The sequence below is a fragment of the Acomys minous genome, assembly GCF_964271855.1.
Source record: "Acomys minous genome assembly, chromosome: 3".
Taxonomy (NCBI): Eukaryota; Metazoa; Chordata; class Mammalia; order Rodentia; family Muridae; genus Acomys; species Acomys minous.
The window spans coordinates 97,571,647-97,592,306 of record NC_140485.1 but is presented as its reverse complement, the minus strand read 5'-3'; the positions used below and the strand labels follow the sequence as shown (position 1 = coordinate 97,592,306).

Below are 20,660 nucleotides of genomic sequence, written 5' to 3'. Positions count from 1 at the left end.
TTGGGCTCCGCCTGTTTGTCCAGGGCCCGCGCTGCGCCTCCCTTGGGATGGGAGGGCCACCTTGGTCTTCTTGGGTGCGTTTAGGAAGCACAGATCCCATTCTGCATGAGTATGCCTGGAATCTCAAGCGACATCGTCCCGTCTTGGGAAAGTAGATAGATACTGAGCACCTAGTTCCTATAAGCTTCTGGGAGAAAAAAAAGTTTGTTTGTTTGTTTGTTTGTTTGTTTTTTACAATATCAGAAAGGATTAGCGTGCTTTGACCCTGTACATGCCCCCCCTACACCATTTTTTTCTTGCTAATAAAAGATGCACACAGCTTACCACAGCTACCTGCTCTTGTCTGAATATGCCGGACAGATAACACCAGCCTTTTATTGAGCCCTGGAGGCCTGTGTTTGCCATTCTGCACACACTAATTTTTAAAAATCATAACAACTCCATGTGACTGGCACAATATTATTATCCTCCTTAGTCACATGGGGAGACTCAATGTTGTGAGGTCACTTGCGTGTGTCACGAAGCTAATCACCGGTGAGGCTGCGCCTGGGTGCTCCCTGCTTCTGACGGCTGTGGTACCTCTTCCCTGCCTCCTCACCTTTGCACTTGCCAGGTCATGTGCTAGGGCACATACACGCACCTTTGCCCTGCTGTGAAGAGCTCACTCCTGAGGACTCACTTCCTGAGAAGCCCCCACCCCCACCCCTCCCTCAGGGCTCCCCACAGCACTTGCTCACCGCCTCCTGCCACCCTCATCACAGGCTGACTCATGCGGCTGAGGGAGTCAAATGGGTGGGGGACAAGGGGGACTGGACTTTTACAGTGCCATGTAGCCGTTGGCGAATCATGGGTCTGTGGGGGGTGATTTGTCAGGGTAGCACACAGCATTATTCCATGACATCACTAGCCCCGCTTAACAAGACAACGGAAGCCTAAAGATGATTTTGTGATTTTGTTGTTGTTGTTGTTGTTATGGCTAGTAAGTGGCAAAGCTGGGGATCTGAACCCAGGTGGTCTGGCTTCGGTGTCTTCTATTCCTTCCTTTCCTTTTGCTCCATCTGTCAAAAGAGACTGTGATCTGTGAAGGAGCAGTGTGTGTATCCAGCAGCTCCTGTGCCAGCACCACACAGCCAGTGCAGTGCAGACATTGGCCCCTTTGTTTGTTTGTTTGTTTGTTTTTGAGACAGGGTTTCTCTGTGTAGCCTTGACTGTCCTGAACTCTCTTTGTAGACCAGGCTAGCCTCAAACTCACAGAGATCTGCCTGCCTCTGCTTCCTGAGTGCTGGGATTAAAGGCGTGCGCTACCACCGCCCAGCGACATTCACCCTTGTAGAATAGAACAGCAAACAGGTAAGAAAACCAGGTTTTACCTCATAAGAAGAGCACGCTAGAGTACCTGGTCCTGCTGCAATGTGTGTTCCCAGGCCACTTTCTGATCACCGCAGGACAGGCAGGGTCAGATACTTTGAAATCTCTGTAGCTGGGAGGAGCAGTGAAAACCGAGGCAGAGGAACTTTTAGAAAGCAGGGAGTGGGGAGAGTCTTAGCTCTAGTGGGAGCAGGTAGGGGTTGTTGGAAATGAGCCCCCAGCCAGAGTTGGGGAAGCCCTGGCTTCTGACAAAAGAAGACCCCCCCCCCCCCTTAGCTTGTATTTGAAAGGTTTTTAAGTCCCTTCTCCTCTTGAGTGTGCTAGTAGGATTTTATTTGGTGAATTCAGTCTTTATTTCTTCAGGGCTTCCATCTTTAAGGCACCCCAAAATAGTCGGCGTTTCAGAGGTTGTGTAAGAAGTCCGTCTGCTTTATATAGAAAAGTAGGGCTTTAACGGAGAAGTTAAAATGAGCCAGGTTTTCATTCCGACAACAAAGCCTAGGGAACTTCCCCCAATCCTTCTTTTAATCCCCCCAAAACGTGATTGGGTCCGTTTGTCTGTGACAGCCTGACCAGTTTAAGCTGGACTGAAAGGCAGATGGGCACTGACCAGGCCCTTCACTTCCACGCCAGCATTGTGCCGGTTCAAAGGCCATGGCATTTTCAAATACTGACGCTTGTAAAATTCGGGTTTTGTTTCCGTTTTATTTTAATTTCACCCTGTGAGTAACATAAGAGGTTTTTTTTTCTTTTTTCTTTCTTTCTTTCTTTTTTTTTTTTTTTAAAGTGCTGGTTTCTATTCCCAATTTCCTTGATTGTTCTCTCAGTTTGGAGGATGTCACTTTGCTCTAGTTTATTTTCTAACCTAGAACTGCAAACACAGCACCTTACTGTCCTCAGATACAGGGCTGGCATGTCAGTACACTCCTACCGTGTTGTCATTCTTTATCGTGTCTCCTCCCTGACAGTGTCGCTCTGTGCCCGTTCGTTGTACACCTCGGTTGGGGCTACATTCTCAGGATATGTATCCTTCTGCCTCTGCTGTGCAGAGGACATTAGCTTCGCTCCCATGCTGGGGATCCAGTGGGGAGGATGTTGATCCTGCTGGTGTTGATGCTGGTTCCTCCTGAGTGCTGACCACCCACGGAGGAGGAAGAGGAGGAGGAGGACCGCATTCCTGAGCATGCATGGCCTTCTAAACCTGTGGTCTCCATGTCATTCCTCAGTTATACCTAGCTCACCTCACTGCTTAGCCAGGAGGTCTGTCTGTCCACTCATTATATCTTTAGCATGGATCATGCGTTCTGGCTTTCCCCCCTCTTTTCTGGCCCCCTACCTACTCTTTCCTTTCTCTTAGAATTCTTCCTGTTTGTCAAGGCCCAGCTAGAATCCCAGTCTCCTCTTTGTCTTACATTAAGCATTTATATCTCTCAGTTGCTTTCTCAGACCTGATGCCTTGTGATATTAGTGAAAACCTGCTCTGAGAAAGCCAAAGTTCAAAGAGTTTTATGATTTGCCCAGTTTAATACTCCAGCTGTTAATTTAGCAAATACTGGCTCTCCGGTTTCCTAAAGTACTTATGTGGGAGTCCTGTCTTCTCAAGAGATTGTTAGTCCTTTTTGTGCCAATGTATTGTTTGCTGTTGCATCTTTTGGTCTGTCTACTTGCAGCGTATAGCAGTGTCACTCAAAAGTAAAAATCAGTAATGCTTCTTTACATGGGCCCTGGGGGAAGCTGGTTTCCTGGATATCGTGGCATTAGGTGGGCATCTTCCTGAGTGGTGAGCTTCCTTGTGTTCTGGTGGCAGAAGACGCACTCCCTACCGACTGAGGTGCAGGTTTACCAGTTGTCCTAGGCGGCTCAGGCTCGGTCATCTCTTGAGAATGGCAGGCATCTCAAGAACTTTGTTCAGAAGCTTCAGCTTTTTTTGCTGAAAGTTTAGAGTGGTCAGGAGAGTAGTTAGGTCTTCCCCCTCTGCCGTTAAGTTTTTACCAACATAGTTTTCAAAGGCAGCAGGGTGCAGGGGGAGGCAGATAGGGGGAGACATGGGGGGGGGGGAAGAGGTTCCCACAGTGCAAAGAGACATGCAAGACCAGGGAGAATATACAGAACAGTTCCACATCTGGGGGACACTGGAAGCTTATAGCAGTGAACAGTGAAGGGAGCTGGCGGTGGCACTACAGCTGTGCCCCACTGCCCCCAGGACAGAGAGAACGGCCTCGCCTGCCCGGGACCTGCCCGTTTCTGGTCTTGGCATTGGACTGAGTGGCCTCAGCCATACGGAAGGAAGCTTTGCCTGTGGGAGTACCTTCTCCACGTGGCACCGTCTGAAGAACGTAGCAGGGGAGGAGGGTTCTGTACTCAATTTAAGGTCCTGCAGAGTAAGGATTTGACACTGCAGCTCAGCTTCAGCCTTTTTTTGGGGGGGGGGGTACATTTTTCAGAGTAATCATAGGAAATGAGTTTTTTTTATAGAATGTTTTTCATGGTTGCAGGAGGGACCAGACTAGTCATTTTTCTTACAAAAGACACAACTGCATGGCGGCCAGTGTTTGTCGGGCATTCACTAAGCATCTTCTGAACCACCTATAAGCTGCACCAGGGTTCCTCCTTAATGGCTTCCCCTACCCAGCCCTCACCTAAACGCGAGGTTTCATGTGCTGGTGTGGAAAGAACATTCTCTGTGGATGTAGGACAGCTGCGGAATGTTCCTGGTGTTCACCGTGGTTTGAAATGCTGTTGTGATCTAGGAGAAGTGGGGATGTGGTGTATCCTCTGCGTTAGCCATGCACAGCCCAGGGTTTAGTATTTCCTGCCCCCTTATCATAAATGTAAGAGATCACATACTGCTCTGGTGCTGGACTTTACCCTTTAGTGGCATCTAATGGCAGCATTTGACTTATTTACCCAGTGTGTTCATGTCCAGCCACTCTTGTGCACGCCATTGTCAATGCTGTCTATGTTAGTAGCAATAGACTAAGAAGGTTGTATAACACTGTAGCAGGCTGTGTGCCTGTTGTGTGCTTGCTGGTTAGAGTGTTCTTGTGTGTTTAGTACTACCTGCAGGTGGACATGTATCTTAAGGAAACCTTCCTAGGTGGGCAGAAACCTCAGATGATTCTCTGTGTTCACAGATCCTCAGAGTCAGTTTAGAATCCACATTCTGTTTTTGGGTAATGATTTGTATTCTCCCTGCATTCCATCTTCTTGGGTGAAAATGCAGTGGCCGACTTTCTCACCCTGCCCACAAGTGGGGTAAAAGCATGGAGAATGGGCCACACCTCGCCCTTTACATCGTGAGTACAGCAGACCTGGGAATGCTCATTGGTTTGTCATTGTTGAGCATACTTTCAGATGGCTAGGGCTGGAATTTTCTTAGAGGCTGGGTTACTCTATGAGGCTGAGCGAGGGCACCTGGGAAGAATCCACGAATGTGGTAGAAGGAGCACATCCGGGTGGAAGTGCTGGCAGCTCCCGGAAACGGGTAGATCACAGCTCATTCATTGGAGTGTGAACCACAGAGACTTGATGCTTGTGAAGTTGCAGTCCCACTCGTTGCCCTACTATGCTCCCACCAGAGCTGCTCCATGCGGATAAAGACATGCTTGCCAAATTGCAGTCCCAACCGTTGCCCTACTGTGCTCCCACTAGAACTGCTCCATGCAGAAAAGTCATGCTTGTAAAATTGCAGTCTCAACCGTTGCCCTACTGTGCTCCCACCAGAACTGCTCCATATGGAAAAGTCCAGCCTGTGGAAGGGATTGAGTCCCCAGTCTGCTACATCTAAGGCAAGCCTGTCTGCCTTCCCTGTTCCTCATCTCCAGCTCTGACAGGCATTCTCTCTCCTTTCATTGGATGAAACCTTGGCCTTGCCTCTGCAACAGTGCTTTTGTACTCGGGAAGGAAGATCATTCCTGCTCCTTGGATGCTCTTGGTGCTCTCTCTCCTCCACTAATGAGGGAGCTGCTGATGAGGCAGGAAGAGGGGGAGTAATGCACAAAAGAGGACTTGAGAATGCAGAAAAGGTTCGGAGAGCATTCGGCCTCAGGACAGCTATGACCGCGTGGGTCATAAGCATCTGCGGACTGGTACCCCATTGGAACTTGGAGGTTTTTAATGGTTCTCCTCTCAGGAGTTTTGCGATGACACCTGGTAATACTTTTGACACTGATTAGAAAAGCTGGCCTTGCGGTGATTTGACCAGTCAAGCAAGCAGGATGCTCGCTAAACTAAACATCAGTTGAGTCAACTGAAAGTAGAGATCATGGGTGGGTCGTAGGCTTGAACCGGGAGTGGTAAGGAGGGCCCCCATGGTTGAGGGGTTAACGCAGTAGCCATGTTGGAATAGAGACAAAGGTGAAGAGGCCCTCAAATAAGGACACTGGGGGGTGGGGGGGGTGAGGTTTCAGGTAGATGCTGTGCGAGGGTGCGTCTTTGCTAAACAGATTTCTACTCAGCAGAAGAAAACCGTAGACGGTAAGGACACTGAACTTGAGAATGGGAACCGCTGCCCTCTATTGCCCTCGGTTCAAACGTTTATAAATATTTTGAAAGAAGGATGTGTGCATGTGTTGCTTTTATCCTTAACGAGTGCTCTGGACCCTGGAGACATTCATTGCATCACAAGCAGCTGGTTGAACGGGAATAATATTTTCAACTCATACTCCCATTTTCTTTCAATTTTTTTTTTCCCCTGCTTCTTGCCACCCTGGGACTCTTCCCCCTTTGAGGCTAAGGCAGCTTCTACTTTGAGGGGGAGACAGAACATATCCAAGGACAAGGAGCACCTTGCTCAGCTTCTGGTACTCACGAAGGGCCTTTCAAGCCTTGAGATGCAAGTTTTGTTAGAAGGAAGATAACTGTGGATCCCAAGGCCAGTGGTGGCTGTATCAAGCTCCTGATGGGAGGTTGTAGGACAGTTCCCCTCTGAAGGGAAAGGAGACTTTTTTTTTGCCTGGGCTAGTGAGAAGAGCTCACAGAGATTTGGAGCAGCCTAGACTCAAGGGATAGATAGTCCCCAAGACCCTTCCTCGGGGATTCTTCCAAGGGGTCATTCGGTTGTTTGGAGTGACCAACCCCTGCAGCAGAGGACCTGGTGCCCCATTACCTGTGTGGAACTTTGCAAAGAAACTACCCTGCAGTGTGTCCTCCCATGGGTACATTTAGGCAGAACCAGTCCCAGAGTTCCTGTCCCTTCTTGGTACCCCAGAGCTTGCACATGGTCTAGGGGAAAATCCGAGAGTCCCACTTACTCTCTGAGTGGCTGTGGAGATGCTGAGAATTCTGGGGTCACATTGAGAGTGCAGAGAAGGAAGTATTGCAGACTTAAACAAGGAGGCTGCCTGAGATCATGGCTACAGATGCTGCCAGACCCTAATGAGGAGCTGACCAGTATGTCAGCAGCTTCAAGCCCACACCCAAAGACGGAAGGAGGAGGTAGCCCATAGGGGCCTGCAAGGGCTTAGAGACCAGGGCTTGGACCAAACCACGTTTCTCATCACTGCCATGGTCTATAATCTTGCCTGAGGGGAAGGAGGGAGAGTTAAGAGCTGGAGTTTAATTTGACTAATTGCCTGAAGCAACCAAAGCATTAACTCCTAAGAGACTGCAGGAAGGTGATAGTTTTCTATCATAAGCAGAACTGCGATGTTAGTGGTTAAGTTGGATCTAACCATTAAGAAATAAAGGTAGCATACTTCAAAATACAAGAGTGCACACTTGAAGCCTGAGCAGTTAGGCTGTATTTTCACTTTGTGGGAGGGCAAGAGATGCACTCTTAAACACTCCTTTGAGGAAGTTCTGGCCCGGAGTACCTGTGGGAGGCTTGCTTGGAGCAGAACGTGAGAAGTTCTCAGAAGCAGAGAGCTGTCATTTTTGGAGCCGCAGGTTGTAGCAAGGGTTTTGGCTCTCCAGACCCAAGCTCCTGGGGGTAGGCCTGGGGGCTCTTCCCAGTGCTGTGAAGGGGAGAGGCATATTAGGGATTCAGGCCTTTCTCAGACTTGCCCTGACGCTGCAGACCAGAGGAGAGATTTTACTATGTGCGTAAAATCTCAATCTCTCTCTCTCTCTCTCTCTCTCTCTCTCTCTCTCTCTCTCTCTCTCTCGTTCTTGCTTGTGCAGGATTTAAAAAACTCATGGGGGAAAAATGCTAGAAATTATGTCCCTAAACACAGGGGAGATGCCCTTCATTTATATTCAGTCCCCATGTACTAAATAAAGCATCCGTTATGCGGGAATTCATTTCCAAGTATAATTCATAAGTACTTTCAGAACACTCAAACGAGAGGGAGAAAAGCTCTTTTTAATTACATTTCATTTCGCACTGACATTCATACAAGGGTGATGCTACATTTAGAAAGATGTGTTTGAAAACCTGCTGTGTCCTGAAATACCTAGTATTTTCTGAAAGGAAAATTTTAGGCCTGTTTTAAAAGCACGCGTTGGTTGGAGGGTGTGGCGGGAACGCCTGGCGGGACAGTGCTTAGGATTTTCTTGCTAGGAAATTGCTGTAACACTTTGAGCCACCCTCAAACCATAAATACACCTCATGTTTTCCCTTGTCTGTTGGAGAGAGCCAGGAGAGTTAGAGATGGGAGATGGGGTGCCACGATTTAATTGAAAAGAGTCACTAAATACAATTCCATATATCTATACACACACACACACACACACACACACACACACACATATACACACAGACATACACACACACATACACACACTGATGTGTTAGTTGGCAAGTTAAAAAATTTGGATTTGTGAAATAGTTCTATTTAAAGTCTAAATAAAATAACATTTCTAAAACTTAAAAACATGTATATACACACAGAGAAGCAGTCTGAGTGTTTGTGCGTTAGCAAGAATGTAGAGTGATAGTTTTTGCTACTTACCCAAGTCAGTTTTTAGGGCGCGTGCCATTGGTATTTTTTTTTTTTTTAATGAAGACTGAGTTGTTTTTAATTTTATCATAAAGTTACACAGTCCCCTCAGAATTATGTTTACGATTAGTACTCAAAGTGGATACCTGTTAGTAGCATTTATGCATACATACACTGTAGTGTTTCTGCTTGAGGAAGTGGCTCTGTCTGCAGAGTTAGATTCCCTGGTGAGCACAGAGCAAATTCTACTAAATGAAGGCCCTCCCCAGGCATTTTTTTTTTAGCCCCCATAATGAAACTGTGAACACTTTTTACCCAAATAGTTTCATGCGCTTTCCCCCCCTTATTTTAGAATTGCTACCCACCTCTCAACAAATATCTAGAGTTGACCACTTAGTGCGGTAAGTTACTCTGTGTCCCTTTTGCATTCTGTGACTTGGATGAGAGAGGGCCACAGTCTTCTCTACGTCCCTCTGTGCTAGCCCAGCACAAACGCTTGTGTCCACGTAAAACCAGGAGCTCCAGCAGAGGCCTGCCACAAGGCAAGACGGCCCCAAGGATCACCGTAGAGTTTTAGCACCGAACCTCGGAGGCTCGCTTTCCTCCCTGACTTTCTGTGGGATAGGTTCCACTGTCTCCTGCTCATTTGCCTTATGTGCGTTATAACCCCAGTCTGCTTCTCAGCCTCAAGAGCGGAGATGCTTATTTCCTTCAGTGCTTTTCTTCGGAGATCTCCAACTGGTTTGGAACAAAAACACACCTTAGCTTGAGAGAGGTCTTGTTAGTCACATTGACTTAGGTTGGGTTAGCGTTTCTCATATGCGCGCTGCCCAGCGAAGGGAAGGTGTGCACTTCGGTGAAGTGTCCTCTGCATTCAACAAAGATTTTCTTCAGTCAGCTTTCTAAACTGGAGTATGTGATGTGACCTGGCAGTTTCTGCACCCTTATCTCCTTTTGCACTTAGTAGGGTTTAGTCACTTGCTTGGACACAGTTGTGAGTTTAGGTATATCATAATCAAAATTCAAGAAACTTTCTGGTCCTTAATAATCTGAAAAGTCAGGCCATAGTTTTTGACGTCACAAAATGTATCAATCATCACTGCAAAAAAGAAGTCGTTTCGCCTCCTGTGCAGCACTTTTTACCTTACAGCAGCATCAACAATCACAGTCAGTGCACCTGTGACAGATGCTTCCGGGAGGGTTATTTTGAGCTCACGATACAGATGGGAACACCCATCATTCATCGTGACCTTCTCTAAGTCTGGACTCCTGTACCTGTGGGCGAAGGCTTTCTTCTAATAAAGGGATGCAGTACAGAGCTTCCTTTTCGCCCCCCACGCATACGCACACCTCGTCTCGGAATAAGCAAAGCCCAGCTTAGCCCAGGTCACTTTCTTTAAGAGCGCGTTGTTTCCCGCAGTCAGTAGTCTGCAGGGGCAAGGGTTGTCACCAGTCTTACTGCAGTAGCTTTGGCATCTGAAGCACCGTGTGGTACTTCTTTAGCAAACTTGGGATATGTGATTTTTTTTTTTTTAAGTCGGGGGATATTCCCAAGGTGGATAGTAAATATCAAGCCTCATTTTTGCTAATTCACATTTATTTCCAACTTTCTGGAAAACCAAGATTTGGGGTTGGTTGGGTGTGTAGCTCAGTAGTAGAGTTTGCTTAGCATGAAAAAGATCATCAGAAACGAAGTACTTGTTTTTAAAAGCTAAGCTTGCATTTTCTTCTTCTTCTTCTTTGGCCTCACTGTGGCCAGAAAGGATATTGGAAGATTTAAAACAAAAACAACAAAAACAACAACAACAAAAAAGCATTAACTGTTTAGTCAGTGACAGAAGTAAGTGCTCAAATGAGAAAGGCCAGTTTGTAAAAGGTCTGTGGTAGGTCTGTTCCTGGCAGGTGCTTATACACACCTGATTTACGTTCTGTGTCTCCTTTGACTGCCCGGCTTCAGGCTCAGTGTGGTTGTGGCACAGTGACATCCTCTGTGTGACAGGGCCAGCAGTGCGGAATGCTCGTGTTCCTGCTAGTCAAGAGTGGACGGAGTTAGCTGACCTGAATTTCTATTGTCCAAGGGACTTTCGTGAGCCTGTGGTGAACAGCTTGTATATTGTCATTGAAAGGAAAGTTACCTGTGTCCTGATCCAGAGGTGGATTGTTACCATTGAAGTAAAATTCCCTTCACTGTGCCATTTGTCTCACTGGCGGGCAGTTCTGTGTCAGACAAGTGCCGGTACAGTCAGTCTGCAAGGCCCAGGCCTTGTGGGTCAGGGACATTCTGTAACAGGTGACTTTGGAATTGAGACAGCTTGTGTACATCTTCCCCTGAGCGACAGGAGTAAACCCGCTCCACAGTCACCCAGTGAGAAGTTGTATTCCTCTGCCACCCGCTGCACTATTCCCACAGCCTTGGGCTGCTGCCTTTTCTACCCTTCCCCCCTCAGGTCTCTTCCATCACAGCAGCAGAATGGGTCTGAAGAAGTCTGTGACGGTCATGCCATTTCCTTCAGTGTCGTCCTAAAACAGGTTATCACATACCTGTTGCTTTCTTTGTCAGGGTAGCTAACATGTTTCTTGCATGTTTGTGCATGTGTGTTTGTGTATATTTGTTTACACATAACATATCTAGAGGGGAAGAGCTTACAGTGCACACAGCACGTTTTAAAAAATATAGACTTATGCTTTTAAACAACAGTTTTACACAAAATTGGAGACTTCTAATTTCTCTAGAGTTAAAAAAAAAAAAAACCAAACCCAAACAGACAACAACAAAAAACGAAAACAAAAAGCCCCCTAAGACTCTCAAAATGAAAAAACCAAGATATAGCAAAACTAAAGTGAAAAATGAAAAAAAAGTTTTTGTTTGTTTGTTTGTTTTGAGCAAAGGTCCTACTGCGTATCCCAGGCTGGTCCAGAACTTAGGCTCTTCCTCCTCCTGCTGCTGCCTTGGCTCCTGGAGTGCTGGGCTTACAAGTGTGCACCACCGTGCTTGGTCCCTGTACATTGTTTGATTGTTGTAAACTTGACTTGAAATGCAAAGGAAAAATTGAAGTCAGTCGCCTTATTTCTTCTTACCGATAGCAGTAAGGCAGTTGGGGTCTGCACCTCTAGGTTTGTAGTGTTGGTTCTGTGTCCCCTGGGTCATCCATCGTGCTCAGCCACCTCCCAGCCCTTCTCCATCTCTTGGAAGAAAGTGTGAGCTATAGGGGCGTGACTGTTTGCAGCAACGTTAGATGAGAGACTTGTCTGGAGCCCAGGGGTCCTATGGAGCTCGGCATGGGGTGTGGCATGGGGTGTGGCATGGGGTGTGGCAGGGGTGTGGTGTGGAAGCTGCTGAGGCGTAGGGCACTGAGGGAGAGGGTACTTTGAAGTCACAGTTTTGAGACTATGCTCTTGAACAACTGTTCTCTCATGCTTCTCTTTTTTAAGCATGCCACTGTTCAGTCTTGTCAAGAGTGCCTTTCCAAGGACAGTCAATGGTTTTACACACTATGACATTGTTTCCATAGTAACTAATATATTTCAGCAGAGAGACTGTGATAGAAGTAGGCTAAAAGGGACAGATACAGAACTGGCACAGTGGAAAATGTAGGGCAGTGTGTATTGTAGTAAAGATCTGTCTTTGTGTGTGTGTGTGTGTCTGTGCGTGTGTCTGTGTGTCTGTGTGTGTTGGAAAACCTCTGTCACTATAGCTTTACTTTTTAATATACTAACATGATTTTGGCTACATCCAGCACAGTTTGGCATTTTGATGACACCATGCCTTTGGTCAATACTTGGGTTTTTGTGTCTCTTTGTTGTAATGTGGCCGTCATTTAGCGCACACATGTTTTCACGCTCGCCTGTCCCCTCTTCTCTGGCCCCTAGCCTACTTTTCAGCTCCCATTTTTGCAGGACCTATTAAGCTGGTTGTGTACACTGCCTGCTTCCACGTTGCATTTGTTAGCAGAACCTTCTAGTCAGGCTCGTACATCACAAGGATCCCAAATAATCAGTTGGCCACCCTCATCCTCTGAGGACTTTAAATTCAGAAGCCTGGGTGTGCATGTTTACTTTCAAACATTTCTACTGAACACTGGGCCCTGTGTGTATTGATCCGGATTTTAAGCAGATGTGAGGGGTTGTGTCACTCTGCTCAGCACTTGAGTGTACTTGGGTTGTTCTGGTATACGACTGGACAAGCTCATCCATGGATGAGCAAGTGTCACTCAGATTCCTGTCTGACAGAAAGGGAAACTGAGGCACAGTCCTTGTGGTGTAGACATTACATTTTAAAACATAGACTCATACATTCAAACACAGTAGTTTCACATAAAAACTGAAATTGAAAAAAAAAAAAAGCCTAATGACAGCAGTCTACTCCCCAGGCAGGGCAGTGGGTGACTGCCTAGAGGAGGGGCTAAATTCTGTAGCTCCTCCTAGCCTCATCTTACTTGCTTTGCATATTTAGACCTGCCTGGCCCTATGGGTTTTAGTATGTGACCCCAACTGCACCCACACACCCAGTCATGCACATAAATAGAAGGGCTAGGGATAGAGCATGATTTCCCAGCCAACAGCTTCCCCTGGCTCTGGCCCAAACTTTTCTATTTCACAGTGGACTTGATAGGTCTGTGGCGAGAGCCGTCACTAGGCACTAGATGGGAGCCCACCCTGAGTTGACGGTGTTTGGATACTCTGTTCTCATTTAGCGTGCTTCTCCTACTGGCTCCCTGCTGTGGAGTGCAGGGTGAAGGTGGTGTGGTGATGAACATTGTATTTGTCTGGGCACAGAAAAAAACTGGCTGGAGAGGAAAAACTTGAGCATCGCATGAGCTCCAGATTTGTGTGTGTGGAATGTGTGTCATCAGGTGTCATCTCAGAAATGCCACCCACCCCTTTTCATTAGCTTGAACCTCCCAAAGAGACTAGGTTGCTGGACAGTGAGTTCCGCGCTCTTGCAGCCCCCCTCCCCCAGCTGTGGGATTGCAAGCATGGCTCACCATATCCAGCTGTTTTTTCAGTGTGTTGGGGGCGGGGGTGGTTTACACTCAGCCCCTTGTGCTAGTAAGAGAAGTGCGTTCAGTTAAGCCTTATCCCAACCCCTGACTTCTGTGTTTTACAGAATTCCCAGTGAGTATATAGTATAGTGCCTTCTTAAGGAGGCCGAGTGAATATGTACTTAAGTAAACAGAATAAAGGTGCGCACACAGCATTGGCCGAAGCCTCTGTCCTACTCCAAGCACAGAGACTCAAGGCAAGCCCCAGCCATCTTTGCCTCTACTACAAACTAGACTTTCCTCCCTTGATGCCAGTGTGCCGGACTTATCACTCTGCTTGGACTGCAAGTGGGGAAGCCAGGAGGAGAGGCAGCAGCTGGCATCTAGTTTAACCTTGTTAGGCCTACGTGTCTACCAGGCCTAGGAGAATGAACGAGGCTGGGGTCAGAATGAATGGTTAGAGAGAAATCTATTTTTCTTAGGGAACTGGGATGCTGAGGAAAACCCTGCAATAAAGGGCCTTGTCTGAGCTGGGACTGTGTCTGTGAGCCTGATCCAGCTGTTGGGCACACAGGCCGTCATGTTGAGCTGGGACTGTGTCTGTGAGCCTGATCCAGCTGTTGGGCACACAGGCCGTCATGTGTGAGCTGGGGCTGTGTCAGTGGGCCTGATCCAGCTGTTGGGCACACAGGCCGTCATGTGTGAGCTAGGGCTGTGTCAGTGGGTCTGATGCAGCTGTTGGGCACACAGGCCGTCATGTGTGAGCTGGGACTCTGTCAGTGGGTCTGATCCAGCTGTTGGGCACACAGGCCGTCATGTGTGAGCTGGGACTCTGTCAGTGGGTCTGATGCAGCTGTTGGGCACACAGGCTGTCATGTGTGAGCTGGGACTCTGTCAGTGGGTCTGATCCAGCTGTTGGGCACACAGGCCGTCATGTGTGAGCTGGGACTCTGTCAGTGGGTCTGATGCAGCTGTTGGGCACACAGGCCGTCATGTATGAGCTGGGGCTGTGTCTGTGGGCCTGATCCAGCTGTTGGGCACACAGGCCGTCATGTGTGAGCTGGGACTCTGTCAGTGGGTCTGATGCAGCTGTTGGGCACACAGGCCGTCATGTATGAGCTGGGACTCTGTGGGCCTGATCCAGCTGTTGGGCACACAGGCCGTCATGTATAGCTGGGACTGTGTCTGTAGGCCTGATGCAGTTGTTAGGCACACAGGCCATCATGGTGTCCGTGAGTGTGGATCCTTTCAGACACTGTATGTCTGTTTGCAGCTGCGTGGGTCTTGGGGAGCCCACTGTTAAAGTGAGCCTGTTCCTATACTCCCTCCCCACTCCCCAGCCCTTCCGGCAGGGAGCCAGGGCCACAGTGCACTGGAGAGCATTGAGGAGCTTCTGTGTGTGTTCTGTCTGTGCCTCAGCTTTCTGTGGGATTACAGCAGAGTCTGGCCCTGCCTGGTCTTTTTTGTGCTTTGGATTCTAAGTTAAGAATAACCGAAGGAACACTTGTCTCTGTTGACAGGCTTGATATGGAAGTTGCTATCAAATGGCTATTTTATCCTCCGTTGCCACTGACATCACACCACGTCCAGCTCTGAGGTTCCCACTTTAGCTGTGGCTGAATAGAGCTGTGATCAGTGGCGCAGAAAGAAGCCATTCAGATGTGACTGTGTGTCCAGCAATGTGTGGATGGCTTTGGCAGGTCAATGAATATTTTAAACCTTTTCCAAGCAGTGAGAAGCCTTGAAAGTGGAATGGAGAAGATGGTATGATAGGGGGAAAAGCACACCTCATTTTTCTCTCAGTCACTGCCTGTCAAACCGACCTCACTCCTTCCTGTATGAACAGTGGTGTGTTTCTGTGTGTTGTGTATTGGGTGGGGGTGGGGAGGTGAGGGAAGGTGTTTAGATAACATTCATTCCCACAAACTCAACCTCCAATTAACCAGAAGACAATTTACTCCTTTAAAGTTAGTCCCGAGACTCCAAATCTAAAATAAATTTGCTTAATTTTCACAAATCGTTTTTGGTGCTTTGTGCACCGTGCTGTCACTGTCCCTTGCCACCACTGCTGTCGTCCATCAGCCGAGATGGTACAGCAACCCCTGTGTGCTAGAGGCACAGTGCTCAGCGCTTCCCTGCGCTGCTAGTCCAGCAGGCAAACAAGGATAAATGTAGCACAAACATGGCAGAGAGGAAAGTTTGCCTACACGGAAATGTGGGCAAAGGAAGACTCAAAGACGATTGCAAACTGAGCGGTGGTAGCCCATGCCTGTAATCCCAGCATTCAGGGAGGCAGAGGCAGGTGCTCTGTGAGTTTGAGGCCAGCTTCGTCCACAAAGTGAGTTCAAGGACAGACAGGGCTACACAGAGAAATCCTGTCTTAAGAAAATAAAGAAAGCCAGGCGCACGCCTTTAATCCCAGCTCTCGGGAGGCAGAGGCAGGCAGATCGCTGGGAGTTCGAGGCCAGCCTGGTCTACAAAGTGAGTCCAGGACAGCCAAATCTACACAGAGAAACCCTGTCTCAAAAAACAAAAACAAACCAACAAACAAAACCAAAACGAAAATTATCTTTACCCCTCAGACTGTGAGATGAGTAACAGTGCTCAGCCTGTGGGTTGCATCTCTTCCTGGGTCACTTCTTGGGACAGGGGAGATGAAGGTCACAATACCGTGGTGCAAAAGTGTGTGCCTAACTCTCCGAGACTTATTGGTGTGGCCTACACCTTCTCTCCCAGCCTGGTGTCTACCCCAGTTTCCCTGCCATCTGCCCTCCTACCTGCTGTCAGCGGCTCAGCATCTTTCTGCCCCAGGGCTCTACCAAGCTGCTGCGGGTCAGCCTTTCACTGCATTCCTTTGACTATGCACTGGTTGCTCTGGCTGCCTGTTGCATGGTCCAGGCGTGATAGCCCTGGGCACTCGGAAGTTCCAGATTAGCAAAAGCTAGAAGATGGCTGTGTCAGAAGACTGCAAAGTTGATAACCCTTGGTATTTAGTTAGCTACTGTTTGTGTATGTTTTTAAAGACAGGATCTCCTGTAGTGCACTTGGCCTCCAGGTCACCATGAAGCCAGGGATGAGCTTAAACTCCCGGCCCTCCAACCTCTGCTCCTAGGTGCTGGGCTTACAACTTGTGCCTTCACACCCAGATCTTGTTTCATGGTTAGAGTGTTTATGCATCCCACCCCCACAAGGCTTATGGAGGGTTGTGTGATCTGAACGGTTGGGTGTGTAGTAGCTTTGGTAGGGTTTTACTACAGCTTTGGTGGGGTCTGTCCTTAGGTCTCCATTCCCGCAACAGACCACATATTTGGGTGTTTATGATGAGCCTCTTCCAGGGTCACTTTAGTTAGGTCTGTGATCCAAAACATCAGGACCACTACAGCTAAGAATAAAAGCTTGGAGAATACCCTAGTATCCCAAAGCCCATACCCGATTATGCAGACAACTATTTATAATGTGTGAACAAGTACAGCCTTGTTAGTTACGCTGTCACTGCATATCTCTATCTACATATGCATATCTCTGTCTGCATAATGCATATCTCTATCCACATATGCACTTTTCTATCTACATATGCACACCTCCCTGGGGCACACACAGGGAATTGGGGAGATTTATTTTGCCTTAAGCAAAATTTCTATAGTCAGATTTGGATATAGATAAATTAGGATAGTTGGTCATGTTTTTAAATGGTTTTAGAGAAGCAGGTCATTTTTTTTTTATTAAAATATTTGTTTCACTTAAACGTTTTATAGCCATAACTTATTCTAGCTTTCAAAAACACAGCTTTGAAGGAAAACAATGCGTGGTTTTAGAGGCAGATGGCATTCTTCATTCTAGATGGGCCTGCCACCTAAAATTTCCTTCTCCAATTATTTTTTCCATTCATATTCTCTTTGAAACAAGGTAGCTGATGCCTAGAAATATGCCAAGCTGTCTTGCATGGGAGGCTCTGAAGTCAAAACTGCGGCATCTCCCTTTGGGTTTATGGTGGAATTCATAGACTCTTTGTTACTTAGCTCCATCTGTTTAATAAGCCTGAAAAGGAAATTGGATGGTACCGTCTGTGTGTATGGATGGATGAGACTGTGCGGTAGTGAGCCAGTGCAGTCCAGCTCCAGCTCCAAATAGGCTTTCAGCTTTCCTGTTGGGACCAGTTGCTGGAGTGTTGTGCAGGGAAGGCGCATTCCTTCACAGTCTGCTATGGATTGGGCATCTGGTGTTGTGCAGTTTTGCGGCACGCATGAGAGAGAGAGAGAGAGGAATATTCAGTTCTCTCCCCGTGCTGGAAAAGGTGAGGGCTCCTCTTGAATTGCTCTGTATCAGACAAAGGAGTCACCCACTTTGGAAATAGAAAACACACAAACTACCATACACATCTGGATGTCTCCTATGCCACTTGTCAGACTTGAAAGGCTAAGGGCGAAGTGGGCATGGGCATCATCAGAATCAGTACCCAGTCTTGCCTGGGGTGCTGACACAAGGTCCTAGGGTTATCTTGGGGCTGGCATGCCAAAGACTGAGTTGGTGGACCTGCAGAGGGCTTATGGAAAACGCGCCATTGCAAAGAGTTCGCAGGTTTTGTGGCTCATGGCTGCAGTCTCAGAGCATGGTGAGATAAGCAGGAGGTCGTGAGTTCAGTGCCAGCTTGGACAGTGCAGTGAGACTATGTCTCAAGAACGAAAAGAGCCGGGCGTGGTGGTGCACGCCTTTAATCCCAGCACTCGGGAGGCAGAGGTGGGCGGATCGCTGTGAGTTCGAGGCCAGCCTGGTCTACAAAGTGAGTCCAGGACAGCCAAGGTTATACAGAGAGACTCTGTCTCGAAAAACCAAAAAAAAAAAAAAGAACGAAAAGAAAAGACAGCCTGGTTTCACAAGGACAGGAGAACTGAGGCAGATTTGGGCTGGGGCCTGCAGAGAGATTTGTTTTTTCCTTTGAATTAGGGTGTCGCTCTGTAGCCAGACTTGCCCTTGACCGAGGGTGATCAGTGGCTTCAGCCTCCTGAGTGCTTGAATGGCAGGCGTGAGCTGTCCTCCCGAGCTCAGCGCTCATTCCACGTGGGCCGAGACCCTGAGAAGACACGCGTGTGTGTGCATGGGCGCATGGTTGTAATTTCATGGTTTCCACCCTTCATCCTTCCTGTCCCTAGAAGTTAAGATCATATGCTGGCTTCCTTTGGTGACAGGTCTGTGCAGTTGCAGGCAGGTGTCTGTGGCAACTACAGCGATGATGTGAGTGAGGACAGTTAGTGGGCACACAAATAGTCTTTAACACACGGGAACTGTGTAGTGGCGCTTTGTGGTGCTTTACATAGAGGAAGCATTTGGTTCCCTTTTAACTTTTTTTTTTTTCTTTCTTCTTCTTCTACAGTGTTTGGAAGGAACAGGATGCTGATCTAGACGTGGAAAAAGTAAGTTGACAGTTCTGTGCTGAAGGCTAGTGCCTTTCGAATTCAAAAGCATTTCTTACTGGAACCCTGCGATTCCAAGTTGAATCCAGAGGAGTTACTTTAGTTTTCATTTTCACTTTTCATTTTTGAGACATGGCCTCAGGTAGCTTGTGGTGGCCTCAGAGACACTATGTACCTGAGGATGGCCTTGAACTCATGATCCCTGGGCCCCCCCTAACCTGCCTTCGCCTGCAAGTGCTGGGATTACAGGCGTGCCTCGTAGGTTTCCAAGAGAGAAGTTGACTTGGAGATAAAATTGGCATACAAAAATGTAAAGAAGATCGTAGTTCATTTCAATCTGGACAGTGATTTAACGTTTTAACGTTCTCACTCCAAGTTAGGTCTCCTCTCCCTAAGGAAAATGGAACCACTGTGGTATGGCTGTTGTGAGGGCAGTGCTCTGGCCTTCCCTGTTGGGGGACTTGTCACCTTTCCCTGCACACCCAGCTTGCTGGTGCTTACTATGCCCTAGTTGTGCCTTTGAATTATGGCTACTGTGTAATCGGTCATTCTTTTATTCCGTTAACATTTTTTTGTGTGTTAATGCCACTGGGCGTTAGATATTCAGTCGATCTCAGTTCAGGCAGAAAAGGATGTGACAGAGACCTACTTAGGTAATTGTGGTAGCACTAACACGTGATGGAGTGACAGTTCAGGAAGCTTAGGAAGGGCTGAGCTGTCCAGAAAGCAGTTGGCGGACTGCGCGAGGCACCTACTCCTCTGCTGCGGTCTGTCTGCAAGGGCGGCTGGAGCTTTTCTTAACTCCTCGTCTCTTGAGCAGATGTGAGCTGTACTGGCTGCTCTTGGGGAGTCCTTTTCCACCTAGGGTGTGATTTCCATCAGTTGTCAGTTAGGTTTCTCAATTCCCTGGCCTCTCGGGGGCTGCCATGTCATCATTATCAGAAGTGACCTAGAATGATTTCTCCTTTTGAGTATCAGCGTGGGAGAAGACATTCTTCCTGACCTGCAGCCCCTTTGATTTGGGTGATGTGTTTTTCTGTTATGTTAAAGAAATGTATTATCTGGACCGTTGACCTAGAGCAGTCGCCCGCGGCCCTGACCCTTCATCTGACGTAGGCCGCTGGCTTCTGCAGAACTTATTCTATGATATACTCGTTCCTGAACTTGTCAGCTCATACAGACAAGAGCCTCATAGGGAAGTGAAGAGACTGGAGTTGAGACAAGACAGGACACCTTTTGGAAACCCCTGTGCACTTGAGTTTGAGATCAGGAGTTGAAAAGGCTCTCCTGTATGGAAGGTCACAGTGACCTTCGTCAGTCAGGCCAGGCTCACAGCAGAACGTCAGGTGCCCAAACACGCCTCAGGGCTTGTCCAGGAAACATGGGGTATGCCCAGGCTGTGGGCTTGCCCTGCACCCTAGCCTGTAGTGAATTTACGTCTGTAATCCCAGGCAAACAGTATGGCTTAGTAAGTGTAGTCAAGTGAAGGGTGAAGGAATTAGCTCTTTTAACTTTGTCTAAGACATTAGGCTGACAGGACCTCATCCCCCCCACCCCCCACCTCTGAAGTGGTCCCAGCCTGACACAGTGTTGTACATCTTTAATCTCAGTACTCAGGGGGTTGAGGCAGATGATGGATCTCTGAGTTCTAGGCTAGACAGGCTATGTGGTGGGCCCCTCTCTTTCTCTGTGCCCCCTCAAAAACCAAAAAAAGTTGTTTCTTTTTCAGAACTTAGTAAAATTATCCATGTTTTACACGTAGAAGTGCAAACCATATACATTAAATTTTTTTTGACATATATATTGTACCAAAAAGGCTGTTGGTCATGAGGCTACAGAATTCTCTGTAAGGCGAGTGGGGGCTCCTGGGAGCTAGGCTTTGCTGGGTGCCCATACAGGAGCAAGGGCGCAGCCCGGGTATCCAGCCAAGTACTGAGCAGCTCTGACTTGTCCTGTGGGCACTTTAAAATTATGGGGATTACAGAAGAGGGGTGCCGAGTAAGAGGTAGGAGGTGCTTCAC

The 20,660-nt window shown here is 47.8% G+C and overlaps 1 protein-coding gene across 5 annotated transcripts in view; it reads left to right on the top strand.

Annotated features, from left to right (window-relative positions):
* Positions 1–20,660, top strand: part of FYN (FYN proto-oncogene, Src family tyrosine kinase) — a 192,805-nt gene that overhangs the window by 7,050 nt on the left and 165,095 nt on the right. For 3 of the 5 annotated variants that reach the window (XM_084776786.1, XM_084776783.1, XM_084776784.1), the window contains exon 2: positions 18,600–18,639. The exons of the other annotated variants lie outside the window; for them this stretch is intronic. The gene's annotated coding sequence lies outside the window, so the exon portion shown is untranslated. The remainder of the gene's footprint in view (positions 1–18,599; positions 18,640–20,660) is intronic. 5 annotated transcript variants of the gene reach the window in all.